The 16,547-nt window shown below is 42.8% G+C and overlaps 1 pseudogene; it reads right to left on the reverse strand.

Moving 5' to 3' along the window:
• Positions 1 to 833: 833 nt before the first annotated feature.
• Positions 834 to 1,834, reverse strand: LOC108543882 (glyceraldehyde-3-phosphate dehydrogenase pseudogene; annotated as a pseudogene).
• Between the last annotated feature and the right edge of the window lie 14,713 nt (positions 1,835 to 16,547).

A 16,547-nucleotide genomic window follows, 5' to 3' on the forward strand; every position in this document is an offset into this window, starting at 1 on the left:
CACTGATGTATGTTTGTTAAAATTCCTCCAAAGCCTGGCATGGTGCCAAATAGTCCCAGCTACTTGGGAGGCTGAGGCAGGAGGATCTCCTTGAGCCTAGGAGTGAGAGTCCAGCCTGACCAACATAGTGAGATCACATCTCTAACAACAACAAAAATTCCTCCAATGGCACATTTAATATTTGTGCATTTCACTCTATGACAATTAACTCAAAAATTTAAAAGAACCATAAACAAAGATTGAACTCATGTTAATGATACTCATACTGAAGCATTTAGGGGTGAGGTATACAGATAGTTGCAATTTACTTTGAAATTCTGCAAAGTAAAAAAAAAGTGGATTGATGGAGAGATAGGCGGATGAATATGTGATAAAAAAGTAAATGTGGCGACATGTTAATTGTAGAATTTAGGTGGTGTATAAATTCTTTTAACTATTCTGTATGTTTGAAATTTTTCATATTAAAATATTGAAGAGGAAAATGTCAATTTCTCCTATTTGAGTTTAGCTCTTCAAGGGCAGTAATTTCAAGTTGAATGATGAAGAATTATATTTTAAAAAACAAGCAGAAATTGACTCTCCTTAGCATAATGTTAGTATTCAATACATTTTGATTCATTAGTTAATTAATTTTTTGAGTACAGGGGACTTTATTGATGGTATATGACAAAATGGGCTTCCTAGGCCCCTCCCTCTTCACGGGGTTCTGTGTGGAAATTGTGGGGAGGGGAGATTCTCGGTGTAGTCGGGAACTGAGTGTGGCAGGGACTCCCTAGCAGCTGAGGGCCTCTCTCTTCCTCTCGTGCTCTCACTGCAGCTGGTGGTCGGGGGTCTTACTCCTTGGAGGTTTTGTGGGCCATGAGGTCCACCACCCTGCTGCTGTAGCCAAATTCATTGTCATACCAGGAAATGAGCTTGACAAAGTGATTGTTGAGGGCAATGCCAGCCCCAGCATTGAAGGCAGAAGAGTGGGTGTTGTTGTTAAAGTCGGAGGAGACAACCTGGTGCTCGTGTAGCACAGGATGCCCTTGAGGGGGCCTCCAATTCCTGCTTTACCACCTTCTTGATGTCATCATTTTTGTCAGGTTTCTCCAGATGGCAAGTCAAGTCCGTGACCAACATGTTGGCAGTGGGGACATGGAAGGCCATGCCAATGAACTTCCCATTCAGCTCAGGGGTAACCTTGCCCATAGCCTTGGCACCACTAGTAGATGCAGGGATGATGTCCTGGAGAGCCCCGTGGCCGTTGTGCCATAGTTTCCCAGAGGGGCCATCCAGGGTAGGGTGGCTGCGATGGCATGGAGTGTAGTTACAAGTTCTTCCATGATGCCAAAGTTGTCATGGATGACTTTGGCCAGGGAGGCTAAGCAGTTGGTGGTACAGGAGGCATTGCTGATGATCTTGAGGCTATTTTTGTACTTCTCATGATTCATGCCTATCACGAAAAAGGGGGTGTCAGCAGAAAGGGCAGAGATGATGGCCCTTTTGGCTCCCTCCTCTAAGACATCTCCAGCCTTCTCATGGTATTGAAGATGCCGGTGAACTACACAACATAATCAGCTCCAGCATCATCCCATTTGATTTTGGTGGGACCTCGCTCTTAGAAGATGGTAACGGGATTTTCATCAATGACAAAATTCCTGCTCTCAGCTTTAATGGTGCCAAGGAACTCGCCATGGGTGGAATCATACTGGACCATGTGGATCATGTAGTTGAAGTCAACAAAGGGGTCATTGATGGTGACAGTATCCACCTTGCCAAAGTTAAAAGCAGTCCTGATGACCAGACACCCAACATGGCCAAATCCATTTACTCTGGCCTTCACCTTCACCATGGTGTCTCAGGGATACAGCTGGTGCTGCATGAGAAGATGCAGCTGTCTGTCTAATGGGAGGAGCAGAGAGTAATTGTATACATTTTCTACATGCCTTTCTTATTAATATATGGCAAGTGTCTTTCCTTTTCATTAAGTATTCTTCTAAAACACCATTTTTAATAATAGAAAATTTGGGTATCTATTGCTCTCATTCTCATCTACATTGGGTTTTATCTTTTCTTTTAAACCTTTGCCAATTTAGGGAATGAAAAAGATATCTCTCCTTTATATTTTTGATTGCTAGTGAGGTTCTTCATGTTAATTGGTCTTTCATCTTTTCTATGAAAGTGCTTTTATTGGTGTATAAACACCCTTTATATATTAGGGTTGTTAGCATTTTTGTCATGTTTACAAATGTGTTACAAATGCATGCACAAAAAAATATATTTTTTCCAGATTTTCAATTTTAATAGACTTTTTTTTTATCACGGTGCACCTAGATATCTTGAATTCATTCTTCCTAACTAAAATTTTGTGTCATTTGACCAACATCTCCCCAATCCCCCTTCCTTTGCCTCTACCATTTTACTCTCTGCTTCTATGAAGTCACATTTTTCACACTCCACTGTAAGTGAGGACACGTAATATTTGTCTTTCTATGTCTGCTTATTTCACTTAACATAATGCCCTCCAGGTTCGTCCAAAAAAAAACAGGATTTCCTTTTTTAAAAGGCTAATGGTATTCCATTGTTCATATGTGCTACATTTTCTTTGTCCATTAATCTATTGAAGGACAATTAAGTTGATTCCATATCCTGGCTATTGTGAATAGTACTGCAGTGAACACGGGAGTGCAGATATCTCTTCATCACACTTATTTCATATCCCTTGGATATGTACCCAGCAGTGGGATTGCTGAATCACATGGTAGTTCTATTTTTAACTTTTTTAGGAACCTCCATACTGTTTTCCATAATAGTTGTGCCAATTTACATTCCCACAAACAAATTACAATTTTTATTCACAATACTTTGATACAAAATTTTGTTTCTTATTTATTGTTTGCTTTTTTACCATGCCACCTTCAAAGAGACCTGCAGACATTGCCGGGGGTTGGAAACTGACTTAATAAAGAGGCTTGAGAAAGGAAAGAAAGAAAACATATTAAGACAAATATTGCAAGGAGTAGACAGATCTAGTTTTAATTCCATTTTAGCCACTAACTACTAATTGGTCAAGTGATTAAATCTCTCAAAACCAGTTTCCTCTTTGGGGATTGGGGATAATAATGGTTTCCCTGAAGGGTTGTTGTGAGGACCACATAAAACAAATGTAAAGTACCTCCCTGGGAATGCTTATGCACTGTTGGTGGGAATGTAAATTAGCTCAGCCCCTGTAGAAAGCAGTTTGGAGATTTCTCAAAGAACTAAAAGTAGAATTACCATTTGATTCAGCAATCCCATTGCTGGGTATATGCCCAAAAGAAAATAAATTGCTCTACCAAAAAGACACCTATATTCATTTGGTTTTCACAGCACTAGTCACTATAGCAAGATATGGAATCAACCTAGGTGACCATCAACAGTGAATCAGATAAAGGAAATGTGTTACATACACACCATGGAATACTACAAACCATAAACCATTCACAGCCCCAGCACTGAAGGCAGAAGAGTGGGTGTCCATGGTAGCTGTGAATACTACACAGCCATAATAGCTGGAGGCCATTATCCTATGTGAATTTTTTTGTTTGCTTTTTGAGACAGAGTTTCACTCTTATTGCCCAGGCTGGAGTGGGCCTCCCGAGTTCAAACGATTCTCCTGCCTCAGCCTCCCAAGTAGCTGGGATTACAGGCATCCACCAACACACCTAGCTAATTTTTGTATTTTTAGTAGAGACAGGTTTCACCATATTGGCCGGCCTGGTCTTGAACTCCTGACCTCGAGTGATCTGCCTGCCTCTGCCTCCCAAAGTGCTGGGATTATAGATAGGCATGAGCCACTGCACCCGGCCTATCCTAAGTGAATTAACACAGGAACAGAAAACCAAATATGCATGTTCCCACCTATAAGCGGGAGCTAAAGATTGGGTACACAGAGACATAAAGATGGGAACAATAGACACTAGGAACTCCAAAAGTGGGAGAGGGAGGGAGGAAGTTGGGAAAGGACTGAAACACTTCCTATTCGGTATTATGTTCACGATATGGGTGATGGGATCGGAAGCCCAAACCTCAGCATCACGCAATATACCCTTATAACTAACCCGCACATGTAACCCCCTGAATTTAAAATTAAAACAAATTTCAAGTACCTCCCTTGAGAAACAGTAACTTGTAGCTGTATGTAACTAAATGAAAAGGTGTTCTAAAACACTACGTCCCAAATGTTAAAGGTGCATGTGAATCACCTGGGGATCTTGTTAAATGCAGTTTCTCATTCGGGACACCTGAAGCAGCGCCTGAGCTGCTTCATTTCTAACAAGCTCCCAGATGATGCTGATGCTGATTGAAGATTCTAGAGTCTTCTGACAATGAGAATCCTTGACAGGAAATATTTAAGAACCAATTTAACAACTGATGTCTGTTTTCAGAAGAGTTGTGACTCCTGGTACTACGTGGAATTTGCAAGATGGAAGATATGGCTAGCCCTTAGAGGATGCAATTTGAATCTAAAATTATCTTAACGAGGTCAGTGTTTCACCAGATGAAATTTCGTTAGGGTCATGTTGCTATACAGGAAAGCCAAACATCTGATGAATAAGAAATTGTGCATAAACAATAAAGAAAAGGATCCAGGAGAAGTAGCATACCTGTAGCCCCAGCTACCTGGAAGACTGAGGTGACAGCATCACTTGAGTCCAGGAGTTCCAGTCTAGCCTGGGTGACAGAGCGAGACCTTACCTCTAAAATAAAGATAAAATAAATTTTGAGACAGTGTCTGTCTTCATCAACCAGGCTAGAGTGCAGTGGCATGAACCTGGCTCACTGCAGCCTCAAACTCCTGGGCTCAAATGATCCCCCCACCTCAAACTCCTGAGTAGCTGGGATTGCAAACGGGTACCACCACATCCGGCTATTTTTATTATTATTATTTGTAGAGACAGGGTCTTGCCATGTTGCCCAGGCTGATCTCAAATTCCTGGGCTCAAGCAATCCTCCTCCTACCTCCGCCTCCCAAAGTGCTAGGACTGTAGGCCTGAAAAGATCTAATGGTCACAGTCCTCCCAATGACTTCCCACCCAAAGGCCTACCCAAAACACTCATCCAAACAAAACACCCCCATATGAAAAAATTGAGGTGTTTGGAGGAAACTAAATTGCAGTATTCTGCGTGCATCTTTCCCCTATAGCGCGTTTCCCAGCTTCAGCCAATCAGAAGCATCACTTGGGTTACCGGCTACCACCCCTAGAGCTTGGGAGAGTTTGTGGAAGGATAGGGGAGAAACCCAAGCATCTATGTTTCTGAACAGAAATGGTTTGGGAAACCTGCCTCACTATGTTTATTCATCTCCCTTTTTTTTTTTTTTTTTTTTCAGTTTAGAATTCATAGCAGAGGGGAGCTGTACATAGTGGACAGAGGTTCTGTTGTGAGGAAAACTGACATTCATCTGTGATACTCGGTAGCTGTGTAATCTTGAGCAAGTTACTCATCCTTCCTGAGTGTGAGTTTTCTCATGTGTAAAACAAGAGTAAAAAAAGCTTCTACATAAGGTCATTATAGAGATTACCTAAAGTCATGGATTTCACTGCCATTTGTAAACTGAATACGAGTGTGATTGCCATAAATGCATTTACTATGTCAAATCTTCACTGAACAAAGCTGTTGAGAGGTCCTTAGGGATTTGTTAGTGTGAGATTTTATCCACTTAGCAAGGCAGAGTTGGTAAACTAAAGGTCAAGTTGACATAAAACCTGGATGTAAGCCCAACTTTGCTTTTATTGTTTGAGCCCCCCTGGGGGAAAGATGGCAACCTTCCGGTTCTCCACTATCTCATCTGTAAAACAGTGATGATAACTCCTTGCTCCCGCTTAGAGTGGTTGCGAGACTTTGTAAATGATGCTAACTGAAGGTGGTTTGTAAACTCTAAAATGCTGTACACATTGTTGATGCCTGTCATGAAAGAGCTGGAAAGGCCAAGGCATCAGTTTTCAGATCCACTAACATCCCATCGCTGCCCCACCCATCCTACCTAATCCCCGTCCCAAAGGGCAAGAAGGCTTGCTAGCGGGAGTGCTGGGGACGCAGCACTTTCCATCAGCAGCTCAAGAAACTCAAGAGCACTAAGAGTTTCTGGGGCAAAGATCAGTCTCCCATGGTGGGCTTGAGGGGCAGCTGGTCAGCAAGCAGGGATGTGGGCCATTGCCTGTGCCTGTCGTCTGTCTTCCCAAGTGTTTAGTGACGGATGGTGCCAGATATTTCCCCTGCTGCTGCTGCTGGCTGAACCTGTCATGACACACCAAATTTCAAGAGCGGAGTTACAGAATCTGTGCCTTGGAAGAAGAACAAAGTTTGAATATCCGTGGAGTTGAGGACAGACTTAAGAGATTAGGAAAGGGTAAGCCCCTGCAGCGGGAAACTACTCACCGTGACTAAAAGTGAAAGTGAGTACAGCTTAGAGAATGCCACTCAGAGATAGGAATCAGGACGGGGAGTGGAGAGATGAGGAGCAGAGGCTGCAAGCAGATGGGAGGATGAGGTGGCCACCAGAGCTAACAAGTAGAGCATGGACAGATTGGCTGCTCACAGCCATGGCTGCTTCCAGGGTGGAATTCCAGGAAACCCAGGAGTGGGACTCAGCAGTGAAGTTTGGGTGAGGAGGGCTAAGGAGACTCAAACCCCCCAAAACACAGCCTCCATTGCTTCTATTTTTTAGATTTTTTTCAAAACTATTTTTCTTACCAAATTTTACTGACTTAGAAACCAGCAAGAAATGTAATATCACATTTATTTACAGCCCAGAAGTAACAATTCCTGCATATGCTATCCTCTCATGGCATATCTCCTCATAATATGCAGCATTAAACAGGATGACCCTTTAACTTAAAAATATACTGAATATGCCTTATGGGGAGTGAAGATACATGTGGCAAGAAAACTATAGCTTTAAACTAATGATTCTCAAACTAATTTAAATCAAATCATTTGGAGGGCTTGTTAAAACACCCAGGACTGGCTCAATCATAACTCACTGCAGCCTTGACCTCCTGTGCTCAAGCGATCCTCCTACCTTAGCCTCCTGAGTAGCTGGGACTACAGGCATGTGCCACCACATCCAGCCAACTTTTTTTTTTTTTTTTTCTTTTGAGATTTTTCTTAAACTTTTGTAAAGATGGCATCTCACTTTGTCACCCAGCCTGAACTCAAACTCCCGGCTTCAAGGGATCCCCTCCCTTCTCAGCCTTCCAAAGTGCTAGGATTACAAGCATGAGCCACAGGGCCCCACCACAGTTTCTGATCCATTAGGTCTGGGGTAGGGCCTGAGAACTTCCATTTCTAACAAGCTCCCTAGTGATACTGATATTGCCACTAGAACCATTGTCCTGGATAATTAAGGATCCTTGACAGGAAGAGAAATAAAAATACGCAGACTAGATTGGCAAATATATTTCCTTAACATTCCAATTTTCTAAGTTGAAATTCAGACACGTCACCCCTCCCCAGGAGATCACTTGCGATATTAGCCAGTTTCTCACTATGTGGAAAATATTCTAGAAACGCTAAAGGTAATCCTAAAATGGAATCCTAGAATGGTTCATTGAACTAGAGCCGTAGCATGAGGTGGAGTCCACTCAGATGCTCTTGGGTGTGGTGACATTGAGATCTGTCCCCTATGGGGACAAGCCTACCAAGGGCAAGGAACACAGAACCATCTCCCTCAGACAGCACTTCCAAGCATGTTACCAAAATCTTGATCTTTGAGTCCCATGTCAGGAAATTTGTCATCCATTTAATCAGTCATTCAGAGAGCGATCCCTGTCAGGACTATACAGAACCTGCTTTCTGAGGACACAGGCTCTATTATGAGACTTAGAACAGTCAGTGTTTTCCAGTAAAAATACAGCACAATCAACATATGTAATTTTAAATTAAAAAGTAAAAATAGGCCAGGGCAATGGCACATGTCTGTAATTTCAGCACTTTGGGAGGCTGAGGTAAGCAGATCGCTTGAATCCAGGAGTTCGAGACCAGCCTGGGCAACACGATGAAACCCCGTCTCCACAAAAAAAAAAAAAAAAAAAAAAATTTAGCCAGGCATGGTGTTGCACACCTGTGGTCCTAGTTACTTGGTAGGCTGAGGTGGTAGGATGGCTTGAGCCCGAGAGGTGGAGGTTGCAGTGAGTTGAGATCGCACCACTGCACTCCAGCCTGGGTGACAGAGTGAGACCCTGTCTCAAAATAAAATAAAATAAAAAGTAAAAATAAGCAGGTGAAATTAATTTTAATAATATAATTTATTTAATCCAATATAGACAATTTATCACTTCAGCATGATAAAGCTTAATGAGCTATTTTACACTTTTTATACTAAGTCTTCAAAATCTAGTGTGTATGTTACACTTACAGCAATGCGGACCAGCCACATTTCAAATGCTCTAGTGTCACATGTTGCCAGTGCTATTGCAGTGGACAATATATTGAGGGGTTGCTGGTCAGCAAGCAGGGATGGACCCCTTATAGTATTAGAGTAATTCTTGATGATATTTTCTTGATAAGATCAAATTTATCAGACACCGACTACTTTTAATCATTACTTTTCCCTGTGTCATTAAGCTCCATCAGACTCCCGAAAGTCTCCCCGCATTGGCTGCCCCAGAAAGTGGCTCTCTGTGACAGTCTGATAATTGGCCCCTACTGACCATTCTCTCTCTTTTCCATAGTAATAAAAATTTTAGCTGGACAGCTACCCAGAATAATACATATTCCCTGGCAGCTAGGTGAAGCCGTGGAACTACATGTTGGCCAATGAGATGTAAACAGAAGTTCATGCAGCACCTTCTTAAAGAAATAGCCGGCATCACCCTTTGTCCTATTCAATCTCCTTCCTCCTTCCCATTGGCTGGAATGAAAACCTAATGGCTAGAATTAGAACCACCATATTGGACCATGAGATGACTGGGAAATGGAGGCCACACAGTAGACTAGGTGCCAATTTCTGGGGATTTCATGAAGGAGAGCCTACTTCCTGACTTTAAAGTAAAAGGGAAATATATTCCTACCATGTTTAAGTCAATATTGTTTGTCCAATTGTTACAGCTGAACTTTAACCGTTTCACGTTCCCACCCATTCATCCTGGCTTGTGAACATACAGCAGAAATCCCCAAGAAAGGAGCTAACAGATGTATTGGGCATTGTCACACAAAATAAAACTAATAAGAGCTAACTATTATAGAGCTCACACTCTACCCATAAGTAGCCTTATGTTAAGTACTGTACATGTCTCCTTTAATCCTCGCAACAACCTTCACGTATAAATAAGAAAATTTACAACAGATTAAGTGACCTGTCCAAGATCACACAGCTAGAAAATGTGAAGCCAGGATTTGAATCCAGATCTAGATGACTCCATAAACGAAGTTCTTTGCTAGGCATATTCCCATCGGTAGACTCTGCACCATATAGCCGGAAGATAGAAGGGGGCACATACCCTATTTTTTTTAAGTCAGCAGAAGCTCTGAATTTAAACTTGAATTCACATTCTTCTCCTGGCAAGATGCAACCAATCAGTACAAATATGAGAATCAGCTGTGTTCCATAAGTTTTTTCCTTTAAGGGGAATAAGGTCACATGACTTACAGCCAGTTTCCTAAAACTCAACTCCCTTTTGAGACCTTTGGCACCTGTTCAGGTGTTCTATTCTTTTTGCCATTTTAGCACTCTAAGGATTAAAAATTGACATACTTAGGGTAAAACATCATGCTTAATATTGCATTTCTGATAAGCATATATTAAACATACATTATTTTAAGAATCATGGAATCATTTTGTGCCCTGGCTTATGAGCAGGTCACCAATAGAGATACCTTGGAGCTCTGTTACTCATTTCCAACAGTGCCACAAATAAAACTAATAATAACAAATAACTATTGAGCACTTACTTTAATACATCTTATTTTATTTTATTTATTTATTTATTTATTTATTTATTTATTTATTTATTTGAGACGAAGTCTCGCTCTGTCACCTGGGCTGGAGTGCAGTGGCCGGATCTCAGCTCACTGCAAGGTCTGCCTCCCGGGTTTACTGCCATTCTCCTGCCTCAGCCTCCTGAGTAGCTGGGACTACAGGCGCCCACCACCTCGCCCGGCTAGTTTTTTTGTATTTTTTAGTAGAGACGGGGTTTCACCGTGTTAGCCAGGATGGTCTCGATCTCCTNTCCCTTTTGAGACCTTTGGCACCTGTTCAGGTGTTCTATTCTTTTTGCCATTTTAGCACTCTAAGGATTAAAAATTGACATACTTAGGGTAAAACATCATGCTTAATATTGCATTTCTGATAAGCATATATTAAACATACATTATTTTAAGAATCATGGAATCATTTTGTGCCCTGGCTTATGAGCAGGTCACCAATAGAGATACCTTGGAGCTCTGTTACTCATTTCCAACAGTGCCACAAATAAAACTAATAATAACAAATAACTATTGAGCACTTACTTTAATACATCTTATTTTATTTTATTTATTTATTTATTTATTTATTTATTTATTTATTTATTTGAGACGAAGTCTCGCTCTGTCACCTGGGCTGGAGTGCAGTGGCCGGATCTCAGCTCACTGCAAGGTCTGCCTCCCGGGTTTACTGCCATTCTCCTGCCTCAGCCTCCTGAGTAGCTGGGACTACAGGCGCCCACCACCTCGCCCGGCTAGTTTTTTTGTATTTTTTAGTAGAGACGGGGTTTCACCGTGTTAGCCAGGATGGTCTCGATCTCCTGACCTCGTGATCCGCCCGTCTCGGCCTCCCAAAGTGCTGGGATTACAGGCTTGAGCCACTGCGCCCGGCCAATAGATCTTATTTTAAATACTTGTCTACTTTTAAACTTACAACCAAAAACAGTGGGTTCCCTGAGAGTGGAGCCTGAGCCTGTGTTGTGTTGGTCACTTCTGCGTCACCATTTCTTATCACCTTACCTGGCAAATAGCAGGTCTGTGATAATGTCTTGTTGAATGAATGAACATGTGTCAGATACTCCTTAGGCCACTTCACATTCTCTCAGCCTCACCTATCCATTGTCCCAGCTGCTGCAGAGGCCAGTGCTACATTAGGCTCTGAGCAACTTCACATAGGTAAAAAGGGCACGCCTTACCTGCACTTGATGTTTCCTGTTTCTTGCTCTGGGGGTTCTCTTTTGACACAGAGGTCTGGGGATGACACCTCCCCTGGCATCTGTGCATGTGCAAAATGAAAGTATGGAGGAGTTAACACCTCATGGGAAAAACCTTTGACAGGAATCAATGAACAGAGTGCTCTTTCTTCTCTCCAATGAACTATTTGGATACACAGTTTATTTGGCTTCTCGGAAGACAGTTGTGATGGTCCCTTGGGATCAAACAATTAGCAGTGACCAACTTGGTAACACACCCTCCTATTGGCTCCCTCCCTCCCTGCCTGCCACTCTTCTTTTGTCCCTTCATCCTGCTCTAATAGAAATAGCACGTACATGCTTTATCTCAGGTTTTTCCATCTGGAGAGTTTAGACAACACAAAGAAAGTGAATTTACCTTTGAATACTTTATCTAAAAATATTATCCAGATGAATCATTAACCACTGGGCCATCTTACTTTAATTGTCAAATTCAAATCAAAAGAAATGATGGATGCCATCTTCCAGAAACATATAGCCCATGACCATGGATGCCAATGGTAGTTATTTCTGTAGGCCCTAGGAGTATGGCCCAAAGGCAGCTGGCCCCATTCTGATTCCTGCAAAGGTCTTATTTCTGCACAAGAAGCACTGCCTCTAAAGGATTCTTTGAGGACAGGAAGATGTGTTATTGCTGTGTCAGGGTTCATGTCAGTTAACTAGAGGGCAGCAGAGGCTGAGGACCCAGTGTGTGCCTGTGCTCACCGCCACCAGATGGTTCTTCCAAGGAAATTCTCCTTATATTTGAATATTATCTGCAGAGTCCAGGGGGAGCTTCTAGGGGATAGGACCTGGGTTAGACTCCCAGGGTTCCTGGTGTAATAAAGCAACCCTTGTACCATTCCTCGTCCCTTTCCACATACATTGGCCAAAGCTAGTGGGTCCCTCGTCAGCAACCCCATGCCTCTTTTTACATAGAGTAAGGTGCAAGAAGCCAGGTGCCAGGCAGGGACCAAGTCTGGTCTGTTCATAATTGCATCTCAGCACTCAGTACAGCACCAAGTACATGGCAGCTACTCAAGAAATATTTGTGAAATAGATGAACAAATGTATCAGTCAATTGTGCCTTTGCATATAGAATAATAGCAAACATATATCATGTTTACCATGTGTTCTACACATTTTACAAACATTTTATTCTCAAAACAACATTATAAGAGAAGTACTATTATTCTCCCCCTTTTACAGATGAGAAAAGTTAGGCAAAGAGAAGTTAGTGACTTGCCTAAGGTCACACAGCTTAAAGCCTAGACTGGGTAGCAACAACAAAATTTGTCAAATGAATAAATTCTAGCATTCGTAGTTTCTTTAGGATCCTATTATTTTGTCCATTTGTGGTAGCTGTGGGGTTTTTGTTTTTGTTTTTTGTTTGGTTTTGGGTTTTTTTTTTTTTTTTCCTTTCTTTCTTTCTTTACCGTCTTATGGTACTGAAGCTGTAGGTTTTAGTTGTTAACAGGGTGGCAATACTAAATTTGCACATCTTTTGGATATTATCTCATTGCACACACTGAAAAAAGGGAATGAGGCTCAGGTGAGAGAAAGCCTTAAAATCCTCCAATTCAGTCTCATTACTCTTAGAATAAAACCCAAATGCCTAGCCTTGGCCTGTGTGACGAGGCCTTCCATATTGCCTCTGTCCGCATCTTGTGCCACTGTTCCTCTGGTCCCTAAGGTCTCTGTCATACTAGCCAGCTTTCTGCTCTTCAAACAAGCCAGGCGTGTTCCCCCTCATGGGCTGCACCTGCTGTTCATCTGCCAGGAATACCATGGGTTTCTCTTAGCTGGATATCTTCTCACCATTCAGGTTTCAGTTTAAATATTACTCCTAGGTAAAGCCTTCCCTGAGCCCCAATCTGAAGAACGACTCCCCAGCTCCCACCTCCAACTCCATCTGACCTGTCAATCTCTCTCTATCCCATTAACCTGCTTTGTTCTCTTCATAGTACTTATCACTAACTGAAATAATCATTTTTGTCGGCTTGTTTGTCTCCTTATTTCTTTCCTCTTCCCACTTGAGAATTTAAGATCCGTGAGCTCAATCTGGAATGCTGGCAGCATAGAGAAGACGTGCAGTGCATATGTATTGAATAACAGATGATTCAACAAATTACTAAGCTTTGCCAAGCACTGGCCATCACCAAGTCAGATGAGGAGAGGTGTCTCAGATCTCCAAGCACGCCACATCTCACCGCTGGAATCATGCAGAATAAAATGCCCAGGCTCTTGGAGCTTCTCTGTCAAAACTCACTGATGACACCTGATTGCCCCAAAGACAAGGCCCTCTTGCAAATATGAGAGATTAAATCAGGAAAGCTTTGGGAATGAGAGGGATAATGTGAAGTCAAACCAAAGAGAGAGTTTGGCACCACCATGGATGTTGGAAATCTGTGGAGCCACCTCCAAGTACCTGGAGAAAGAGTTGGTGTGGCCTCTGTGACCATCAGGGAGAGTTTCCTGTTGTTGGTGGTGATGTTGTATGTTATGCAGCATACGATTTCACATTTTTTTAGAAACCCCTCCAATTTAAAAACGTAGTTTGGAAGCCACTTCTTTAGAGAATTCCTCCTGATTATATGCAGAGTATAAATGCTAGAGAATTTTTTTGTTTTACTTAGGTCTTTCTCAATAGTCACAGTAAAAATTTTAAATGTTGTCCTTCCCAGTTAGAAATTTGAAAACTTCGAGGCCAAATGCCCCGCCTGCTCTGGCTTGGAGGTCCAGGGAGCTGAATGCATTCATCTGCCCCCTGTCCACCCATTTCTCCTCACCAGGTGGTGGGTAGGCTCATCGTCTGCTCCAGGCAAAACACATTAGAAATGTAGGGCGCTCAAACATGCTACCTTGACGTGGGTAATTTTTTTCCTGCAGGAAGAGAAACCAGGAATATAATTGCCCTAAAAATAACTCAATCAATGGGCATCCTACGCCCAAACCTCTCCAGGTGCCCACGCTTGCAAGGCATAAAGTAATGGCATGCTTGCCAGCAGCTAATGATGCACACCAGCCCCTCAAAAGGCTTCCGTAAAATGTCTCCTCACAGCCATTGTAATGATTTGGAACATTTTGCCAAAACTAAATGCCTTCCTCTCATTTGCAGTTCATGTCTTTAAGCTCCCAAGGTGCCAGTGCCCCAGACACTGGGTGAAGAGTGGCAGGGATTTTGCAGTAATGCTCCCCAGTAGCACAGACCTAGAAACACAGAGCAGCCACCCACACACCTCTGCGTTGTGACTGCCGCCTCACTGCTGCTAGGCAAGATAATTGGTGGTGCTGGAATGTGGCCAAGATTTGGCAGGATGCAGAGCAGGCATCTAAGTTGGGCTATTGGTGCCAGCATCAAAGCTCTGACCATGAGGTCGGAGCCAAGGTCACCACGAAGCTCAGTGTGACCTTGGAGGTGAGGACACCCCTGTCTGCGCCTTGAGTCCCACTCACTCAGCTTCCATGCCAGTTTTGTGCCACTCTTCCTACATACTGGGCTCTAGCTAGGGCAGCAGCGGGAAGCTGTTAGGTGACACATGAATTCCGTAAGGTATGCAGGTGGCGACAGCATACCACCCGCAGGTTGGATGGTGACAGTCACAGCTATATATAGGGAAAGGGATTACCACAGCCCTCTGTGGGTACTGCAAGTACTGGTACATGGGCCCTTTGCATTGTGCCAGGGAACCTGTTAGCAATGTAAAATTTGTTCTGTGCCAATTGGACACACCATCACTTTTGACTATTAGCAGGAGGGAGAACAGAATCTGACATTTAAAGGGAAAGAAAGAGTCACACCCTGGTGATCAGCTGAGTGACTGAATCCAACAACTAGTGTGTCTGCAGCTTGTGTTGGAGGCTCACCCTTCCCACCCTGCCCTTACTCACTGAATTTTCATCCCGGAAGCCCAGCCACAGCCCGGCTCCCAAGGTTGTATGCCACTGGGGGCAGGGAGGGAGCGCTCCCTTGAGTGGAAGGTTTGAAGTAGAACCCTTACCACTCTCAGAAGCAGGGGCAAGCATCCCATTTCACAAGGGGGTGCCAAGATACCATCTGGCCCAGGACTCAGCTCACAAAGGGCCTCAAACTTAGAATTTTGAAATTATCAGCAAAAGAACTTACAGCCATAGAGATACCCTGACAAGAGTTTAAAAAAAAAAAAATGACATTCAAGACAAAACTCAACAGTGTCAACCAGATGACACTGCTTGGAGTACATTAAAACAATAACAACAATAATAATAACTAACACTTGCATAGTGCAAACTGTTGTAAGAATCTAGGTACTTTTCTAAGACATTTAACCCTCACAAAAACCCTATGAGGAGATACTGCTATGTCTATTTTATAGATTGGAAACTGAGGTACAGAAAGACCACATCATGTGCCCAAGATCACACGGCTAATAAATGCTAGACCAGAATTTGAACTCAGGCTGCCCAGGCTCCAGTGTCCCCATGCTTAATCACTATCCTCTGAAGTAATGGCTTTTAAAAATAAATCCTTGCTAATAGCACAGTCACACTGCAATGTTACTCATTAAAAGCATCTACCTCTTAACAAGGAAACACTTGATATTTTATCATTTTTGGTATCTCAGGAGTCTCTAAAAGGCTTTAGGTCAGGCTAGAAACAGCCTTTCTTCTTCCAAGGATTGCTCTTACTCTAGAGAAAAAATAACACACAGGCCGGGCACAGTGGCTCATGCCTGTAATCCCAGCACTTTGGGAGGTCAAAGCAGAAGGATCGCTTGAGTTAAGGAGTTTGAGACCAGCCTAGGCAACGTAGCAAGAACCCATCTCTACCAAAAAAAAAAAAAAAAGTAATTAGCATGGCGTGGTGGCACACACTTGTAGTCCCAGCTACTCAGGAGACTGAGGCAGGAGGATAGCTAGAGCCCAAGAGTTTGGGACTGCAGTGAGCTATGATGATGTCACTGCACTCCGGCCTGGGCTACGGAGTGAGACTCTATGTCAAAAAAAAAAAAAAAAAAAAAAAGACGGCGATGGGGTTTTAAAGCATCTCCATCTTCAAGTTTGACTCTTGCTCTGACTCCTTGAATTATGTCTGTTGGGTTGGCATCTTTTTAGGACCGTCAGCAACAGATTCCACTCCCAGTAGGCCTTGGGGCATGCCTGTTTCCGTTAGAGCAGCTATTGATCAGAGACAGAGGCCAACATGTGCAAGAACAGTAAGCTTGCTGCGTCATCTTTAGGGACGTTGGATGCCAATCTGGCTCTTTGTTCTTTATCTCTGCATTGCCCCCAAATACTTTAGAAAAACAATCTGCTTGAATTGTAAGATCTAGTTCATATTTTGGTGATCAAAGAATTCTGCATCTCAAATGGGCCTCCTTTATTTACACGTTTTAGTGTGTGTATTCT

Source organism: Rhinopithecus bieti, unplaced genomic scaffold, assembly GCF_001698545.2.
Source record: "Rhinopithecus bieti isolate Rb0 unplaced genomic scaffold, ASM169854v2 scaffold_25740, whole genome shotgun sequence".
Taxonomy (NCBI): domain Eukaryota; kingdom Metazoa; phylum Chordata; class Mammalia; order Primates; family Cercopithecidae; genus Rhinopithecus; species Rhinopithecus bieti.